General features: G+C 40.0%; 1 protein-coding gene across 21 annotated transcripts in view; it reads left to right on the top strand.

The window, feature by feature from the left end:
* The window catches only part of RGS22 (regulator of G protein signaling 22), a 173,232-nt gene that overhangs the window by 145,209 nt on the left and 12,040 nt on the right, over positions 1-15,983 (top strand). For 20 of the 21 annotated variants that reach the window (XM_016959721.4, XM_016959719.3, XM_016959720.3 and 17 more), the window contains one exon: positions 992-1,140. The gene's annotated coding sequence lies outside the window, so the exon portion shown is untranslated. Of the gene's footprint in view, positions 1-991; positions 1,141-14,989; positions 15,143-15,983 lie in introns of those variants that run through there. The other variant, XR_001720326.4, reaches the window with a different exon arrangement.

The following is a 15,983-nucleotide window of genomic DNA, read 5'->3' as shown; positions in this document are numbered from 1 at the left end:
TTTTATTTACTCCTTGTATGTTTTCTTCTGCAAAGAACATGTATGGAAGAATGGGCTATAGCTCAGTTTTCCCAAGATTTTCTAAGCTGGAAATATTAGAAGGAACTTAAAATTAAAAAAAAAAGAACTAAAAATTGAGGGCCCTTCTCTCACACAGATTCTGAGGTGATTATACAGTTTTGATTGGATACTAGTGTTAGAGTTTAACAAAGCCTTACAAAGTAGTCTAGTAATGTAGTATAATGTGTAATTCATTGACCTAATACTTGAAGAACCCAGTTAAAAGTCCTGTTTCTTTTATCTTTTGCTTGTAGTTTAGCTTTTTGGTTTCTTAACATCCTTAGTTTTCTGGTTCTTGGGAGGTTTGATGAGTAGGCCTTAATGTTCTTAGCCTACTCATTTTTTTCTCTTCTAGTTTACCCTAGCCTCTACATTCTTTTGCCCATTTCTCCACCCCTCAGGCCAGCCTCATAGTCTCCCTAACATTTGCTGACACTCCTGCTCACATTTTGATCCTTATGACAACTGTATTAGTCCGTTCTCATGCTGCTATGAAGAAATACCCGAGATTGGGTAATTTATAAAGGAAAGAGGTTTAATTGACTCACAGTTCCATGTGGCTAGGGAAGCCTCAGGAAACTTACAATCATGGCTGAAGGGGAAGTAAACATGTCCTTCTTCAAGAGACAGCAGGAGAGAGAAGTGCCAAGCAAAAGGGGAAAAAGCCCCTTATAAAACCATCAGATCTCATGAGAACTCACTCACTATCATGAGAACAGCCTGAGGGTAACCACCCCCATGATTCAATTACCTCCCACTGGGTCCCTCCCATGACGTGGGAATTATGGGAACTACAAGATGAGATTTGGGTGGGGACACAGCCAAACCATATCAACAACTCTATATAAGTTTTTTGTTGTTTTGCATTTATATTTGTATTTATATTTTCTATAGATGTTTATATTTTCATCTATTTATTTTTCCTTTGCAGGAATTCTTTAAACCAGATTTTGCTGACATGAGAAGCTCCAGCGATTTGTTTTTTTGAAGGTCTGTATCAGAGCAAGCCTAACATCTAAATAAAGTTTGATTCTGGATTTTCCAGGTGGGAAATAAATAAAGAAAATTTGACTTGTCTTACTCTCACAGTTTTAAAATTATAGCTATTCTGTACACATGACATACAAGACTATAAGAACTGTTTAACTTATTTAGAATAAAACAACTACTATCTAGGTTTGAAGAACCAAAATGTTTTGCTTATCACAGTCGTTAAGGAAGTATGATGCTATGTTCCTCAAGTCATCTTTCAACAAATATTCCTTGAGCATGTACTGTATTTGGTTAACAGATGTATTCAGCAGGCGATTAGGGGACAAATATTCCAAGTGGTAAATTGTCCCAAAACATAAAAGGAAGAGCTTTCCCTACCCCATCCCCAACTCTAAAGGAACTATATTATTATCATTATTATTATTATTATTATTATTATTATTATTATTATTATTTGAGATGGAGTCTCACTCCGTCGCCCAGGCTGGAGTACATTAGCACGATCTTGGCTCACCACAACCTCTGCCCCCTGGGTTCAAGCGATTCTCCTGCCTCAGTCTCCCGAGTAGCTGGGACTACAGGCATGTGCCACCATGCCTGGCTAATTTTTGTATTTTAGTAGAGACAGGGTTTTGCCATGTTGGCCAGGCTGGCCTCAAACTCCTGATGTCAAGGGATCTGCATTCCTTGGCCTCCCAAAGTGCTGGGATTACAGGCATGAGCCACCATGCCCTGCCAGGAACTATATATTAAAGCAGTGGTTCTCAGACTTTAGTGTGCTTAATACTCACTTGTGACATTTGCTAGCAATGCACATTCCTGAGCCCCCTCCCTGAGTGTCGCATTCAGTAGTTCTTGGGCTGGACCCAGGAATCTCACTCTTTAACAGACACCTGAAGTGATTCTGATGCAATGTTCCATAAACCACTGTTTGAAATAAACTGTTAGGGTAGCAAGAAAAGAGTGTCAAAAGGTAAAAGCCACCTTATTAACTGGAACTATACTTGTGGCAAAGAGAACCCAGACATATACCCTCCTACACTTTTCCTGGAGGAAAAGGAGAGTGTGTAAGAAATGACCTGGGAGAATCATCTGGGGGCCTCATGACTCAAGAGCTCTGAGGATATGACCTAGATCACCAGATTGGAAGCACTGGACTTCTTTGTATAATCCCAGAAAGCATTTTCAAAGTAGAAACTGCCTCTCCAGATTCTCTGAAGAGTTAGATATTTTAAATGGGTAAACTATTAGGAGATCTACTTCAGAGATCATTTTTTCTTCTAAAGCAGTGGGTTTTCAAAATTTTTTTTTTTTTTTTTTTTTTTTTTCTGATCATGGGAACCCTGTAGTTTTCTGTGCTCCTACAGTGCCACATACCCTGTAGTGTAGTGGCCATGAAGTTTCCTTTTCTTCTGACTTGTACTCTTGTGCTGCCTTCTCTGGTTTTAATTGAGCATTTTATATGATTCCATTTTTTCTCCTCTCTTAGCATATCAATTATACTTTTTACATTTTTCTTATTCATTGCCCTAGAGTTTGCAATATATATTTACTACTAATAAAAGTCCACCTTCAAATGACACGATAGTGCTTCATGAGTAGTGCAAGTACCTTATAACAGAGTGTTCCCAATCCCTCTGTCCTCTCCCTTATCACAATGTTGTCATTCATTTCTCTTATCCATAAGCTATGCTCACTGAATACATTGTGGCTACTACTATTTTGAACAAACTGTTATCTGTTAGATCAGTTAAGAATGAAAAAAATAAAACATATCATTTTACCTTTTTCCTTTATTCCTTCTCGGATGCTTTTTCTTTCTTTTTATAGGTCTGGGTTTCTGACCTATATAATTTCCCTTCTCTCTGAAGAACTACTTTTAACATTCCTTGCAAGGCAGGTCTACTGGAAATAAATTCCTTTGATTTTGTTTGCCTTAAAAGTCTTTATTTCTCCTTTACTTTTAAATGATAATTTCATAGAATATAGAATTCTAGGTTAGTGGGTTTTTTTTTTTCCTTTCAACACTTAAAATATTTCACTCTACTCTTCTCTTGCTTGCATGGTTTCTGAAGGTGAATCAGATGTAATTCTTATCTTTGCTCCTCTATAGGTAATTGTTTCCACTGCTACCCTCTGGCTTCTTTAAAGATTTTCTCTTTGTCTTTGATTTTCTGCAGACACAAATATGCTATACCTAGGTATAGTTTTTTTGGCATTATCCTGCTTGGTGTTCTCAAAACTTCCTGGATCTATGGTTTGATGTCTATCATTAATTTTGGAAAATCCTTAGTCATTATTACTTCAAATATTTCTTCTCTTCCTTTCTCTCTTTCTTTTCCTTCTGGTATTCCTATTATATTTACCCCCTTTTTTTGTCCCACAGTTCTTGGATATTCTGTTCTGTCTTCTTCATTCTATTTTCTCTTTGCATTTCAGTTCTGGAAGTTTCTGTTGATCTCTCTTCAAGTGCAGTGATTCTTTCCTCAGCTGTATGTAGTCTGTTGATGACCCCACTGATAGCATTCTTCATTTCCATTACAGTGTTTTTTACTTCTAGCGTTTCCATTTGATTTTTTTCTGAGACTTTCCTTCTCTGTGCTTACACTGCCCATCTGTTCTTGTATGTTATCTAATTTTTAAATTAGAGCTTATAGCATATTAATCATAGTCATTTTAACTTTCTGATCTGATAATTCCAATATCTCTGTCTTATCTGAGTCTGGTTCTGATGCTTGCTTTGTCTCTTCCGACTGTTTTTTGCCTTTTTGCATGCCTTGTAATTTCTTCTTGGAAGCAAGACATGATGTATTAGATAAATGGAAATGAGGTCAATTGGTCTTTAGTGTAAAATTTCATGTTTTTCTGGCTGGGAGTTAGGCTGTATTTACTGTTTGCTGTAGCTGTGGCATTAGAGGCTGAAATTTCCTCTATGTCTTTGTTTTTCTCTCCCCTGTTGTTTTGGGCTTTTCATAGAGACTCCTTGATACAGTGCCTGAGACTTGACTAATGAAGGCTGGTCTGTTATCAGACTGTATAGAGGTGGGAAGGCTAAACTGAGGAATTATGTGTGACAGAAGGGAAGAAATGACTGCGGTGGCCTTCTCAGACCCTGTAGGAAAGGCCTTTACTTATTCAGTGAAAGTGTCTATTTAGACTAAGAGGTATTTTAGTTTCCTGACTCGGGCATGTTGAGTAAAGCTAATTTGCCAGTCCTGGGTGGGGCAAATCCTCGAGCTTGATGTGTAGGGAAGGGAGGGGGCCTGAATAATCCCTGAGGAGTAGTAGAATAGCAGATGGAACACTGAGAAGTTATTTCCTTGAGGATAGATTTCCAAGATGGAAAGGAAATGAGAGGTTCTGAGAGGCCGGCTAGTGGCTTGTACTATAGCATAACCTGCCTTTGCTGGTGTGTGGCGATTAGGCCTGGTGGAACTGCCATCAATAAATCAAGCGTGATCAGGGTGAGGAACAGGAAAGAAGGAAATATGGGGAAATGGGGTGAATATCAGGTGGATCAGAGAGATACAGTCATGGGGGTCAGGTGTGGTATCAGGAATAATGTGAGAGGCCAGATTGAAATCCGGGCCAGGAACAAGGGTAATTGTGGGACTTAAAGAGTGAGTACAGCTGAAGGAGCCGGTGAGCAGAAAGTATATGTGTCAGGTATGAGGAAGAAAATAGATTTTGGAAGTTATGAGAAATGTAGAGAGTGAGTTGAGCATAGTTTGTGATTTTTAGGGCCTCTAACAGTATTAAAGCAGCGGCAGCCGCTGCACGCAGACATGAGGGCTAGGCTAAAACAGTAAGGTCAAGTTGTTTGGACAGAAAGGCTACAGGGTGCGGTCCTGGCTCTTGTGTAAGAATTCTGACCGCACTAACCATGCCTAGGAAGGAAAGGAGTTGTTTTGTAGAAGGTGCTGGGGTTTGAGAGATCAGTCAGACACGATTGGCAGGGAGAGCACGTGCAGTTTTATGAGAATTATGCCGAGATAGGTAACAGATGAGGAGGAAATTTGGGCTTGATTGAAGTAATGGGAGCTGTCTGTGAAGCTTTGCGGCAGTACAGCCTAGGTAATTTGCTGAGCTTGATGGGTGTCAGGGTCAGTCCAAGTGAAAGCGAAGAGAGGCTGGGATTAAGGGTGCAAAGGAATAGTAAAGAAAGCATGTTTGAGATCTAGAACAGAATAATGGGTTGTAGAGGCAGGTATTGAGGATAGGAGAATATATGGGTTTGGCACCATGGGGTGGATAGGCAAAACAATTTGGTTGACAAGGCGCAGATCCTGAACTAACTCGTAAGGCTTGTCTGGTTTTAGGACAGGTAAAATGGGGGAATTGTAAGGAGAGTTTATAGGCTTTAAAAGGCCATGCTGTAGCAGGTGAGTGATAACAGGCTTTAATCTTTTTAAAGCGTGTTGCGGGATGGGATCTTGGCGTTGAGTGGGGTAAGGGTGATTAGGTTTTAATGAGATGGTAAGGGGTGCATGATCGGTTGCCAAGGAGGGAGTAGAGGTATCTTATACTTGTGGGTTAAGGTGGGGGGATACAAGAGGAGGACGCAAAGGAGGCTTTGGATTGGGAAGAAGGGCAGCAATGAGATATAGCTGTAGTCCAGGAATAGTCAGGGAAGCAGATAATTTAAAGTGTCTCAGCCTAATAAGGGAACTGGGCAGGTGGGGATAACTAAAAAGGAGTGCTTAAAAGAGTATTGTCTAAGTTGGCACCAGAGTTGGGGAGTTTTAAGAGGTTTAGAAGCCTGGCCGTCAATACCCACAACAGTTATGGAGGCAAGGGAAACAGGCCCTTGAAAAGAAGGTAATGTGGAGTGGGTAGCCTCCGTATTGATTAAGAAGGGGACGGGCTTACCTTCCACTGTGAGAGTTACCTGAAGCTCGGCATCCTTGATGGTCTAGGGGGCTTCCAAGGCGATCGGGCAGTGTCAGTCTTCAGCCACTAAGCCGAGAAGATCTGGGAAGGAGTCAGTCAGAGAGCCTTGGGCCAGAGTTCCAGGGGCTCTGGGAGTGGCTGCCAGGTGAGTTGAACAGTCCGATTTTCAGTGGGGTCCCACACAGATGGGACGCAGCTTAGGAGGAATCCCGGGCTGCGGGCATTCCTTGGCCCAGTGGCCAGATTTCTGGCACGTGTAGCAAGCTCCTGGGGGAGAAGGTTCTGGAGGAACGCCTGGCTGCTGTGGTTCGGGCGTTTGGAAGTTCTTGTGTGCTGGAGATGTGGCTGGGGTTTGTCTCACAGTGGAGGCAAGGAATTGCAACCTTTTTCTGTTATTGTACACCTTGAAGGTGAGGTTAATTAAGTCCTGTTGTGGGGTTTGAGGGCCAGATTCCAATTTTTGGAGTTTTATTTAATGTCGGGAGCAGATTGGGTAATGAAATGTATATTGAGAATAAGACGGCGTTTTGACCTTTTAGGGTCTAGGGCTGTAAAGCGTCTCAGGGTTGCTACCAAACGAGCCATGAACTGGGCTGGATTTTTATATTTGACGAAAAAGAGCCTAAACGCTTCTGATTTGGGATAAAGAAAAAGGAGCATTAACTTTGACTATGCCTTTGGCTTCAGCCACCTTTTTAAGAGTAAATTGCTGGGCAGATGGGGGAGGGCTAGTCACGGAACGAAACTGTAAGCAGGACCAGGTGTGAGGAGGGGAGGTGATAAAAAGATTATAGGGTGGAGGAGCAGAGGCTGAGGAAGAATTGGGACCTAGCTCGGCCTGGAGAGGAGCAGCCTGGGGAGGAAGGGAGAGGTCATATGGGTCTGTAGAAAAGGAAGATTAGAAAGACTCAGCGACACTTGGGGTTGGTACTGAGGGGACAGGCGGGAGGGAAAGAAGGAAGATTTGGGACGAGTTGCACTGGGCACAGAGACTAGGAGGGGACTGATGTGTAAAAGAATGCCTGGACATCAGGCACCTCAGACCGTTTGCCTATTTTATGACAAGAATTATTTAGATCTTGCAGGATGGAAAAATTCAAAGTGCCATTTTCTGGCTATTTGGAACTACTGTCGAGTTTGTATTGGGGTCAAGCAGCATTGCAGAAGAAAATAAGGCATTTAGGTTTTAGGTCAGGTGTGAGTTGAAGACGTTTTACGTTTTTGAGAACACAGGCTAAGGGAGAAGAAGGAGGAATGGAGGATGGAAGGTTGCCCATAGTGAAGGAGGCAAACCCAGAGAAAAGAGAGCGTAGAGACACGGAGGGAAGGGGTTCGGGGGTTCTTACCCTCCTGAAAAGTGGGAAGGGGGTCGGGGCATGGAAATAAGAGATTGGGGCACAGAGATAAGAGGTTGGGGTGTGGAAATAAGGGATTGGGGCACAGAGATAAGAGGTTGGGGCATGGAAATAAGGGATTGGGGCACAGAAATATGAGGTTGGGGCATAAGGGATTGGGGCGCAGAGATGAGAGGTTGGGGCATGGAAATAAGGGATTGGGGCACAGAGATATGAGGTTGGGGCATAAGGGATTGGGGTGCAGAGATAAGAGGTTGGGGCATGGAAATAAGGGATTGGGGTGCAGAGATACGAGGTTGGGGCGCAGAAATAAGGGATTGGGGGTTCTTGCCCCCTAGAAAAGCGGGACTTGCTGTTAAGGGTGAAGGAGAAGGGGTTGAGGGGTACTTGCCCCTCCCCCAGAAAAGCAGAGAAGGGGTAGAGACAAGGAGAGAAGGGGTTGGGGTACTTGCCCCTTCCCCAGAAAAGCGGGACTTGCTGCTAAGGGTGAAGGACCAAGGCAGGTGTCCCTGCGTGGTCTGACACCTTTGAAACGGGGGTGAATAATCAGAGAGGCGTCCCTGCAATGATTAAACACCAAGGGAAGGCTGCCTTCCCAGTCCGTGACCGGCACCGGAATTTTGGGTCCATGGATAAAACGTGTCTCCTTTGTCTCTCCCAGAAAATGAAAGGAATTGAAATTAAGAGAAGGGAGAGAATGAAGAGTGGAAAGGAGAAAGTGGTTGAGGGACAGTGAGAGAGGTTGGAGAAAGAGAGTAAGAAGAGGCTGCTTACCTGATTTAAAATTGGTGAGATGTTCCTTGGGCTGGTCAGTCTGAGGACCTGAGGTCGTAGGTGGATCTTTCTCACGGAGCAAAGAACAGGAGGACAGGGGATTGATCTCCCAAGGGAGGTCCCCCGATCCGAGTCACAGCACCAAATTTCATGCGCGTCTGTGTGAAGAGACCACCAAACAGGCTTTGTGTGAGCAATAAAGCTGTTTATTTCACCTGGGTGCAGGTGGGCTGAGTCCGAAGAGAGTCAGTGAAGGGAGATAAGGGTGGGGCCGTTTTATAGGATTTGGGAAGGTAATGGAAAATTATAGTCAAAGGGGGTTGTTCTCTGGTGGGCAGGGGCGAGGGTCACAAGGTGCTCAGTGGGGGAGCTTCTGAACCAGAAGAAGGAAATTCACAGGGTTAATCACTCAGTTAAGGTGAGGCAGGAACAAATCACAATGGTGGAATGTCATCAGTTAAGGCGGGGCAGGGCCTTTTCACTTTTGTGATTCTTCAGTTATTTCAGGCCATCTGGGCGTATATGTGCAAGTCACAGGGGATGCGATGGCTTGGCTTGGGCTCACAGGCCTGACACAGATAATGTTCATTTCTAGCTTATCTTTCCAGGTACAGAACAAAAACAAGATGAGATTACTCAATCCTTTACCCCTCCCTGAGACAGCTACTTCCTCTCTTTTTCTTCAAATGTTCACCTTAACTTACCTAAAATGTAAATTTACAAGGCACTATTTTTAAGGAAAATGTATAAATACTAAAGCTCCTGAGAACCTCTTTGGAAAAAAGAGCCACAAATGTGTCTGACTCACGATTTCCTGGGTGCACCCTCAAGCTGGCTCAGTGAACGTCAGTGATTTGAGACTTATGCCTCAGTCACTCATTTTGGTTGTCCAGCCTCTCAATCTAATTGTAGCTTGTATTAGAGCTTCACAAATGGGTTTCAGTACCATAGTATGTGGGGCTCCGATATCAAGGAGTCCCAGAAACTTCTCTTCTTCACCCCCTGACCTATTTTCCCACTCATGGGCAAAAGGCTTTGGGTCCCCAGCAGGGGTTTGAGCCAGGAGACCCTGATCTTTGTGTCTTCATATTGACTTATCTGCTTAAGCATTGCCCTAAGCCATTTTGGGTCAAGTTTCTCCTTGTCATCTTTGCCCTCTGTCTTTTAAAATTTCTTCATATGTGATAATAGAGTGGACTTCTTTGAGACTCTTTAATGTTAGGGAACCAGCCGGACATTCCTTTAGCCTGACCAACCTTCCATAACGTTGTAGTAAGACCTTTGTTTTAACCCTATCAATGTTCATTTTATTCATGCAATATTGTAACAACCACTTAAAGATTTCCACTCTGACTGGACAGGTCTCTTGGCTCTCCCCTTTCTTTCTCGTCTTTGTTTTGTACCCATCAATGTTTACTATATTCACCTGTTTCTTAAAAACCATTTAAAATTTTCCACCTTGTTAGAAGAGTCCTTTGACTTTCGCCTCTGCCTTTTCTCATTCTTTTGTTAATTAATCTAATATTTTAATTAGCATCTGTAAGACCATTGAGGGGAAACTGAGCCAGCAAATTCAATAAGGCTTCCTAGTCTGTTGCTCAGTTTTGCAGCAGTAAGATCACATAGGCTATCCATGCAAAAGCAGCCCCTTAGTTATAGCATTTACTATGACTTGAGTAATGGACATTTTCAGCAGGTGAATATCCTGGTCATTATAAAGCCAGTGCCACATAGCTTTCATATGAGAATATCAGCTATTTCAACTAGGGTGTTCTACTTGGCATTTACAGGGGAATTGGGCAGTCCTCCTCCCTAAAGGGTAGACATACTTTACAGTGGCTTTTATCCAATCCAGCAGCCAGGCTTCTCCCTCATGGTTAACCTCCTGGGTGTCTAGATCACATAAAGCCATAGATGATTGTTCAGTAGTGAGCTATGGGTCCTCCATCAACCCAAATATGTTCACTCTCTTTTCATTTCAGTTATTACAGATAACAATACCAAGAGATTGAATGTTTCACCATTTTCTTGTTAGTTTGCATTTCCTCATGTCACAGCCGAGTGAGTTATTCTTGTCTGCTTCCCTGAAAAGAATCCAATTCACTGAGAACAGCAAGTGTTACAGCAAAGAAAGAGTTTAATAATCATAGGGCCAACCAAGCAAGGGGAACAGAAGACATTTCTCAAATCTGCCTGCCCAAGAATTCAAAGGCTAGGGTTTTTAAGGGTGCTCTGGTCGGCAGGGTTCTGGGGAACTGAAACAATTGATTGGCTGGGGATGAAATTAGAGGAGTGTCTAAACTGTCTTTGTGCAGCTGAGTCAGTTCCCAAGAAGGGATCTCAGGACTCATCTCTTGGTCTGCCCAAATGCTAAATCTGAAAAATATCTCGAAGACTAGTTCTTTAGGTTTCACAATAGTGATGTTATCTATAGGAGCATTTGGGGAAGTTACAGATCTTGTGACCTCCAGTTATATGACTCTGGGGCAGTAAGCAACCTGTAGAAAAGCAAGCTAAGCCATGGCAGGTTATTGTTTAACTATGCCTATTCTTTAGCAAATTTCAGGATCCTACCATAATTCTAACCTTGTTTTATGAATGTGGCTTCAGTCTCTGAACAAGGAGGGAAGTCAGTTTTCCTTGCCTCAAAGTTTAAATTTCTCTCATGGTCTTCACACTAGAATAATCCAAAAACCAATTTAGCCTGTGAGGTTAGAAACAAGATGGAATCATTCATGTTAGATTCTCTCATTTCTTAAATTCTAAAAGAGATGGATCTAGCAAGGAGTGTGGGAAGGGACGGGGAGCTTCTATGGCCTCACTGGATATGCCAGACTTGCAGCACCTCCACGTGTTCACTGCCCCAGAAGCTCCAGCTCAGGGTGTTTAAGTGTAAATTCTGACTAATCATTGACTGACCACTAAGCTGTGCTAACCCAGAGGTGATCCCTAGGAAACAAGACTTAAACATTAAAAAATGAAAAAAACAACTGAGCAAAGACATAAGTTGCTACACAATGTAGGGAAGACAGACTATAGAATTAGTCTAGGCAAGTCACTGAAATAACAAAACTACAATAACTACCCAGGATTGGAGGTGAATCAGAACCCAGAAATGCTATAACATATTATCTTAAATGTCCAGTTTGTTGTTGTTGTTGTTTGTTTGTTTGTTTGTTTTCTGAGATAGAGCCTTGCTCTGTCACCCAGATTGGAGTGCAACAGTGCAATCACAGCTCATTGTAACCTTGACCTCCCAGGCTTAAGCAGTCTTCCCACCTCAGCCTCCTGAGTAGCTGGGACCACAGGTGTATGCCACCACCCCCAGCTAATTTTTATTTTTAATTTTTTTTGTAGAGATGGGGTCTCCCTGTGTTGCCCAGGCTGGTCTTGAACTCTGGGGCTCAAGTGATCCTCTCACCTCAGCCTCCCAAAGTGCTGGAATTACAGGTGTGAGCCACCATACCTGGCTTAAAATGTCTAGTTTTAAACAAAAAATAAACACAAGACATGCAAATAAATATGAAAGTGTGACCCATACAAAGGAAGAAAAGCAGGCAGTAGAAACTCTCTCAGGGGGCCCTCATATTAGATCTTATAGACAGACCTCAAATCAGCTATTATAAATATGTTTAAATAACTAAAGGAAATCATACTTAAATAAAAGAAAACATGTGGTGGCAAGAGTTCATTAAACAACAAATAACAGTAAAAAGAAATTTTTTTAAATGGAAATTCTGGAGTTGTAAAATACCATAACTGAAATGAAAAATTCATCACATAAGTACAACAGCAGATGTGGGCTGGCAAAAAGAACTTAGAGATAGATGAATAGAGATTACCCAATCTGAATAACAGAAAGAAAAAAGAATGAAAATAAAGGAACAGTCCTTCAGAGAACCAAGGGACACCATCAAGCACAGAATGTGTTGCACGAAAGCAGCCACAGCATGGGGGCAGGGAAAGAAATGTGCAATAAAAATATTTGAAGATATAATGGCCAAAAACATTCCCAAATTAAAGTAAAACACTAGTCACATCCAAGAACCTTAAAGCAAATTGGATACAAGGTCAGTTTAATATCCAAAAATCATTTAATGTAAACCACTATACTAATAAAGGACAAAAGCCACATGATCCTTTCAATAGACAAAGAAGCATTTGAAAAAAAAAAAAAACTAATGCTTATTTATAAACCTTGAAATAATTCAACCTAATAAAAGGCCTCTACAAAAAAACCACAGCTAACATTTATACTTAATGATGGAAGACCAAAAGCTTCCCCCTAAGATTGGGATCAGTGCAAGGGTATTCCCTCTTGCCACTTCTATTTATCATTATGCTGGAGATTGTAGCCAGTGCAATCAGACAAGAAAAGAAAAAGCATACAGGTTGGAAAGAAAGAAAGAAAACTATCTTTATTTGCAGATGAGGTAAAGATGACATGCTTCTGTATGTAGGAAATTCCAAGGAATCCACAAAAACTGCTAGACCTAATAAATAAATTCAAGAAGGTCACAGAATTATTGATCAGCATTAAAAAATCAATATTGTATTTCCATATACTAGCAATAAAGAAACAAAAATGGCCACATTGAATACAATTCTATTCACGATAGCATGAAATTGAATTACTTAAGAGTAAATTTAACGAAGGAAGTGCAAGACTTGCACACTGAAAACTGCAAAACATTGCTGATAAATATTAAAGAAGACCTAAATAAATGGAAATACATTTGATATCATGAACTGGAAGACTGAATATTGTTAAGCTGTCAATTCTCCTGAAATACATCAATGGATTCAACATGATCCCTATCAAAATTCCCTAGGTTTTTTGTAGAAATTGACAAGCTGATCCTAAAATTTAGCTTAGAAAAAGCAAAGGATACATGGCAAAATAATTTTGATAAGAACAAAGTTGGAGGACTTACACTTCTCAATTTCAAAATATATTGGTAATCAAGACAGTGTGGTATTGACATCAAACAGATATACAGATCAATATGAAAAAATTAAGAGTTTATAAATAAGTCCATATGTTTATTGTCAACTGATTTTTCAACAAGGGCACAAAGGCAATTCAGTGAGGAAATTATCTTACATCAAACACAAAATTTTCCCCAGAATAGATCATACACCTAAATGTAAGAGATAAAAATTTTGAAAGAATGCAGGAGAAAAATCTTTGTGACCTTGGGGAAGACAAATTTTTCTTGATACCAAATCAACTAAAATATCAATAAAAATAAATTGATAAAATTATACTTTATAAAATTTAAAAATTTTTGTGCTTTAAGAGACAGTTTGTTTTCATTAAGTAGATGAAAGGACAAGCCACAGACTTGGAGAACATATGGCCAAATTATATATCTCCCAAATAACTTGTATCTAGACTATATAAAGAACTTTTACAATTCAATAAGAAAAAAACATTTAAGAATGAGCAAAATATTTGACTAAATGTTTCACTAAACAACATACATGAATAGCCAATAAGTACATGGAAAGATACTCAACATCATTAGTCATTAGGGAAATGCAAATGAAAACTACAATGAAATACCTCCTCACACTCACTAGAATGGCTATAATGGAAAAGATGATAACAAGTGTGGCAAGGATGTGGAGAAACTGGAACTCCCATACATTTATAGTGGGAATATAACAGCCATTTGGAAAAGTTGGCAGTTTTTTTATAAGTTAAATATATATTTACCATACTACTTAGCAATTCCACTCCTAGGAATCTACCCAAAAAAATGAAAACACATTTTCATTTTTTAAAATGAAAGACAAAGATTTGTATGTTGATGTTTATAACAGCATTATTCTTAATAGTTAAAACATGTATACTACACAAATGTCAATCAACTGGTGAATAGATAAACAAAATGTTGCACATGTATAGAAGAGAATACCATTCTGCAATAAAAATGACAAACTCCTGATACAGGATACAGCATATGTGAACCTCAAAAAACATTATGCTAAGTGAAAGAAGACAGGCAAATACAGTCTTGTGTCACTTAACAATAGAGATATATTTTGAGAATGAATCCTTAGGTGATTTTGTCATTGTGCAAACATCACAAAATGTACTTATGCAAACCTAGAAGGTATAGCCTACTACATGCCTAGGGTATATGGTATAGCCTATTGCTCTAGGCTACAAACCTGTACAACGTGTTACTGTACTGAATACTGTAGGCAGTTGTAACACAGTGGTAAGTATTTGTGGATCTAAACCAGAAATGGTACAGATATGGCATAAAAAATATAAAATGGTACACCTATGTAGGACACTTATCATGAGTGGAGCTTGCAGGACTGGAAGTTGCTCTGGGTGTGAGTCAGTGAGTGGTGAGTGAATGTGAAGGCCTAGGATATTACTGTACACTACTGTACATCTTATAAACACTGTACACTTAGGCTATACTAAATTTACAAAAAAAGTTTCTTCAATAGTAAAGTATCTTTAGCTTACTGTAACTTTTTTCTTTTTTTTTTTTTTTTTGAGTTGGTGTCTCACCCGGTCACCAGGGCTAGCCTTGGTGCAGTGGTGTGATCATGTCTCACTGCAGGCTTGAACTCCTGGCCTCAAGCAATTCCCCCACCTCAGCCTCTCGAGTTGCTGGGATTAAAGGCATGGGCCACTGCACCCAGCCTTAGTGTAACTTTTTTACGTTATAAACTTTTAATTTTTTTAAAAACTTTTGACTCTTCTGTAATAACACTTAGCTTAAAATCCAAACATATCATAAGCTATACAAAAATATCTTCTTTATATCCTTATTCTGTAAGCTTTTTTCTATATATATGGGTATATATATAGAGAGAGAAAAATATATATATAGCTTTTAAAACGTTATTGTTAAAAACCAAGTCATACACGCACGTTACCTAATTCTACACAGGGTCAGGATCATCAGTATCACCCCTGTCCACCTTCACATCTTGTCCTACTGAAAGGTCTTAACGGGCAGCAATATGCATGGAGCTGTCATCTTCTATAACAATGTCTTTTTCTGGAATACCTCCTGAAGGACCTGCCTGAGGCTGTTTCACAGGTAACTTTAAAATATTTATATAAGTAGGAGTATACTCTAAAATAATGATTAAAAGTATAGTAAATACATAAGCCAGTAACATAGTTGTTTATTATCATTATCAAGTGTTATGTACTGTACATAATTGTATGTGCTATACCTTTTTGCAAATCTCTTCAATGTTTGGTCAACAACGATGACCTGCTTCTACTTTCAATCTTATGACATCTTGTTTTGGTCACACTGTATGAAGAAAATCTGACCTCACACAAATGTAGTTGGAAAAAAGAGGAATATCTTAATAGCCTTCTCATATAATAATGGACATTCTTTATACCAACACTTGAAAAAGAGGTAGATTTTTAAAGGTTAGTTGCGATGTGGAAACTGAAACCATAATTAGTAATTTCCATATGCTGCCATATGAAAATCCATTAGTCTGTTTTGCTCTTTGAATGCATCTTTTATCCATGTGTGATTTTGTAACATCATTGGTCTTTTGGGGAAAATAAAAGGTTCATTGAGTTATGCAGGTATTCCAAATGTTGATGTTTCATTGTACACTATCAAAAAATCATTAGTTAATATCACCACCAGTATTATCAGAAAAATCTTTGAGTATTGGGAAGCTATCAGATTCACAATGGTAGATATGTTTTCCAAAATTCTGATTTTCACTTATAAGCTTGTATTTTATCACTGGGAAAAATACTGTCTGTTGTTTTTCCTGAAGTGATAGTCTCACTTTGTACATTTTTGAGAAAGTGTCTGCCAAATACCCAAGTCTGAATAACTATAATTCATATGTAAGTCCTTAAAGTGAAAATGGTGTTCCATGAGACAAATGGCTAGGCCAGCTGGC

Source organism: Pan troglodytes, chromosome 7 (genome assembly GCF_028858775.2).
Source record: "Pan troglodytes isolate AG18354 chromosome 7, NHGRI_mPanTro3-v2.0_pri, whole genome shotgun sequence".
NCBI classification, from domain to species: domain Eukaryota; kingdom Metazoa; phylum Chordata; class Mammalia; order Primates; family Hominidae; genus Pan; species Pan troglodytes.
Note: the sequence above shows the minus strand (reverse complement) of the source record. Positions and strands in the feature narration are given on the sequence as shown.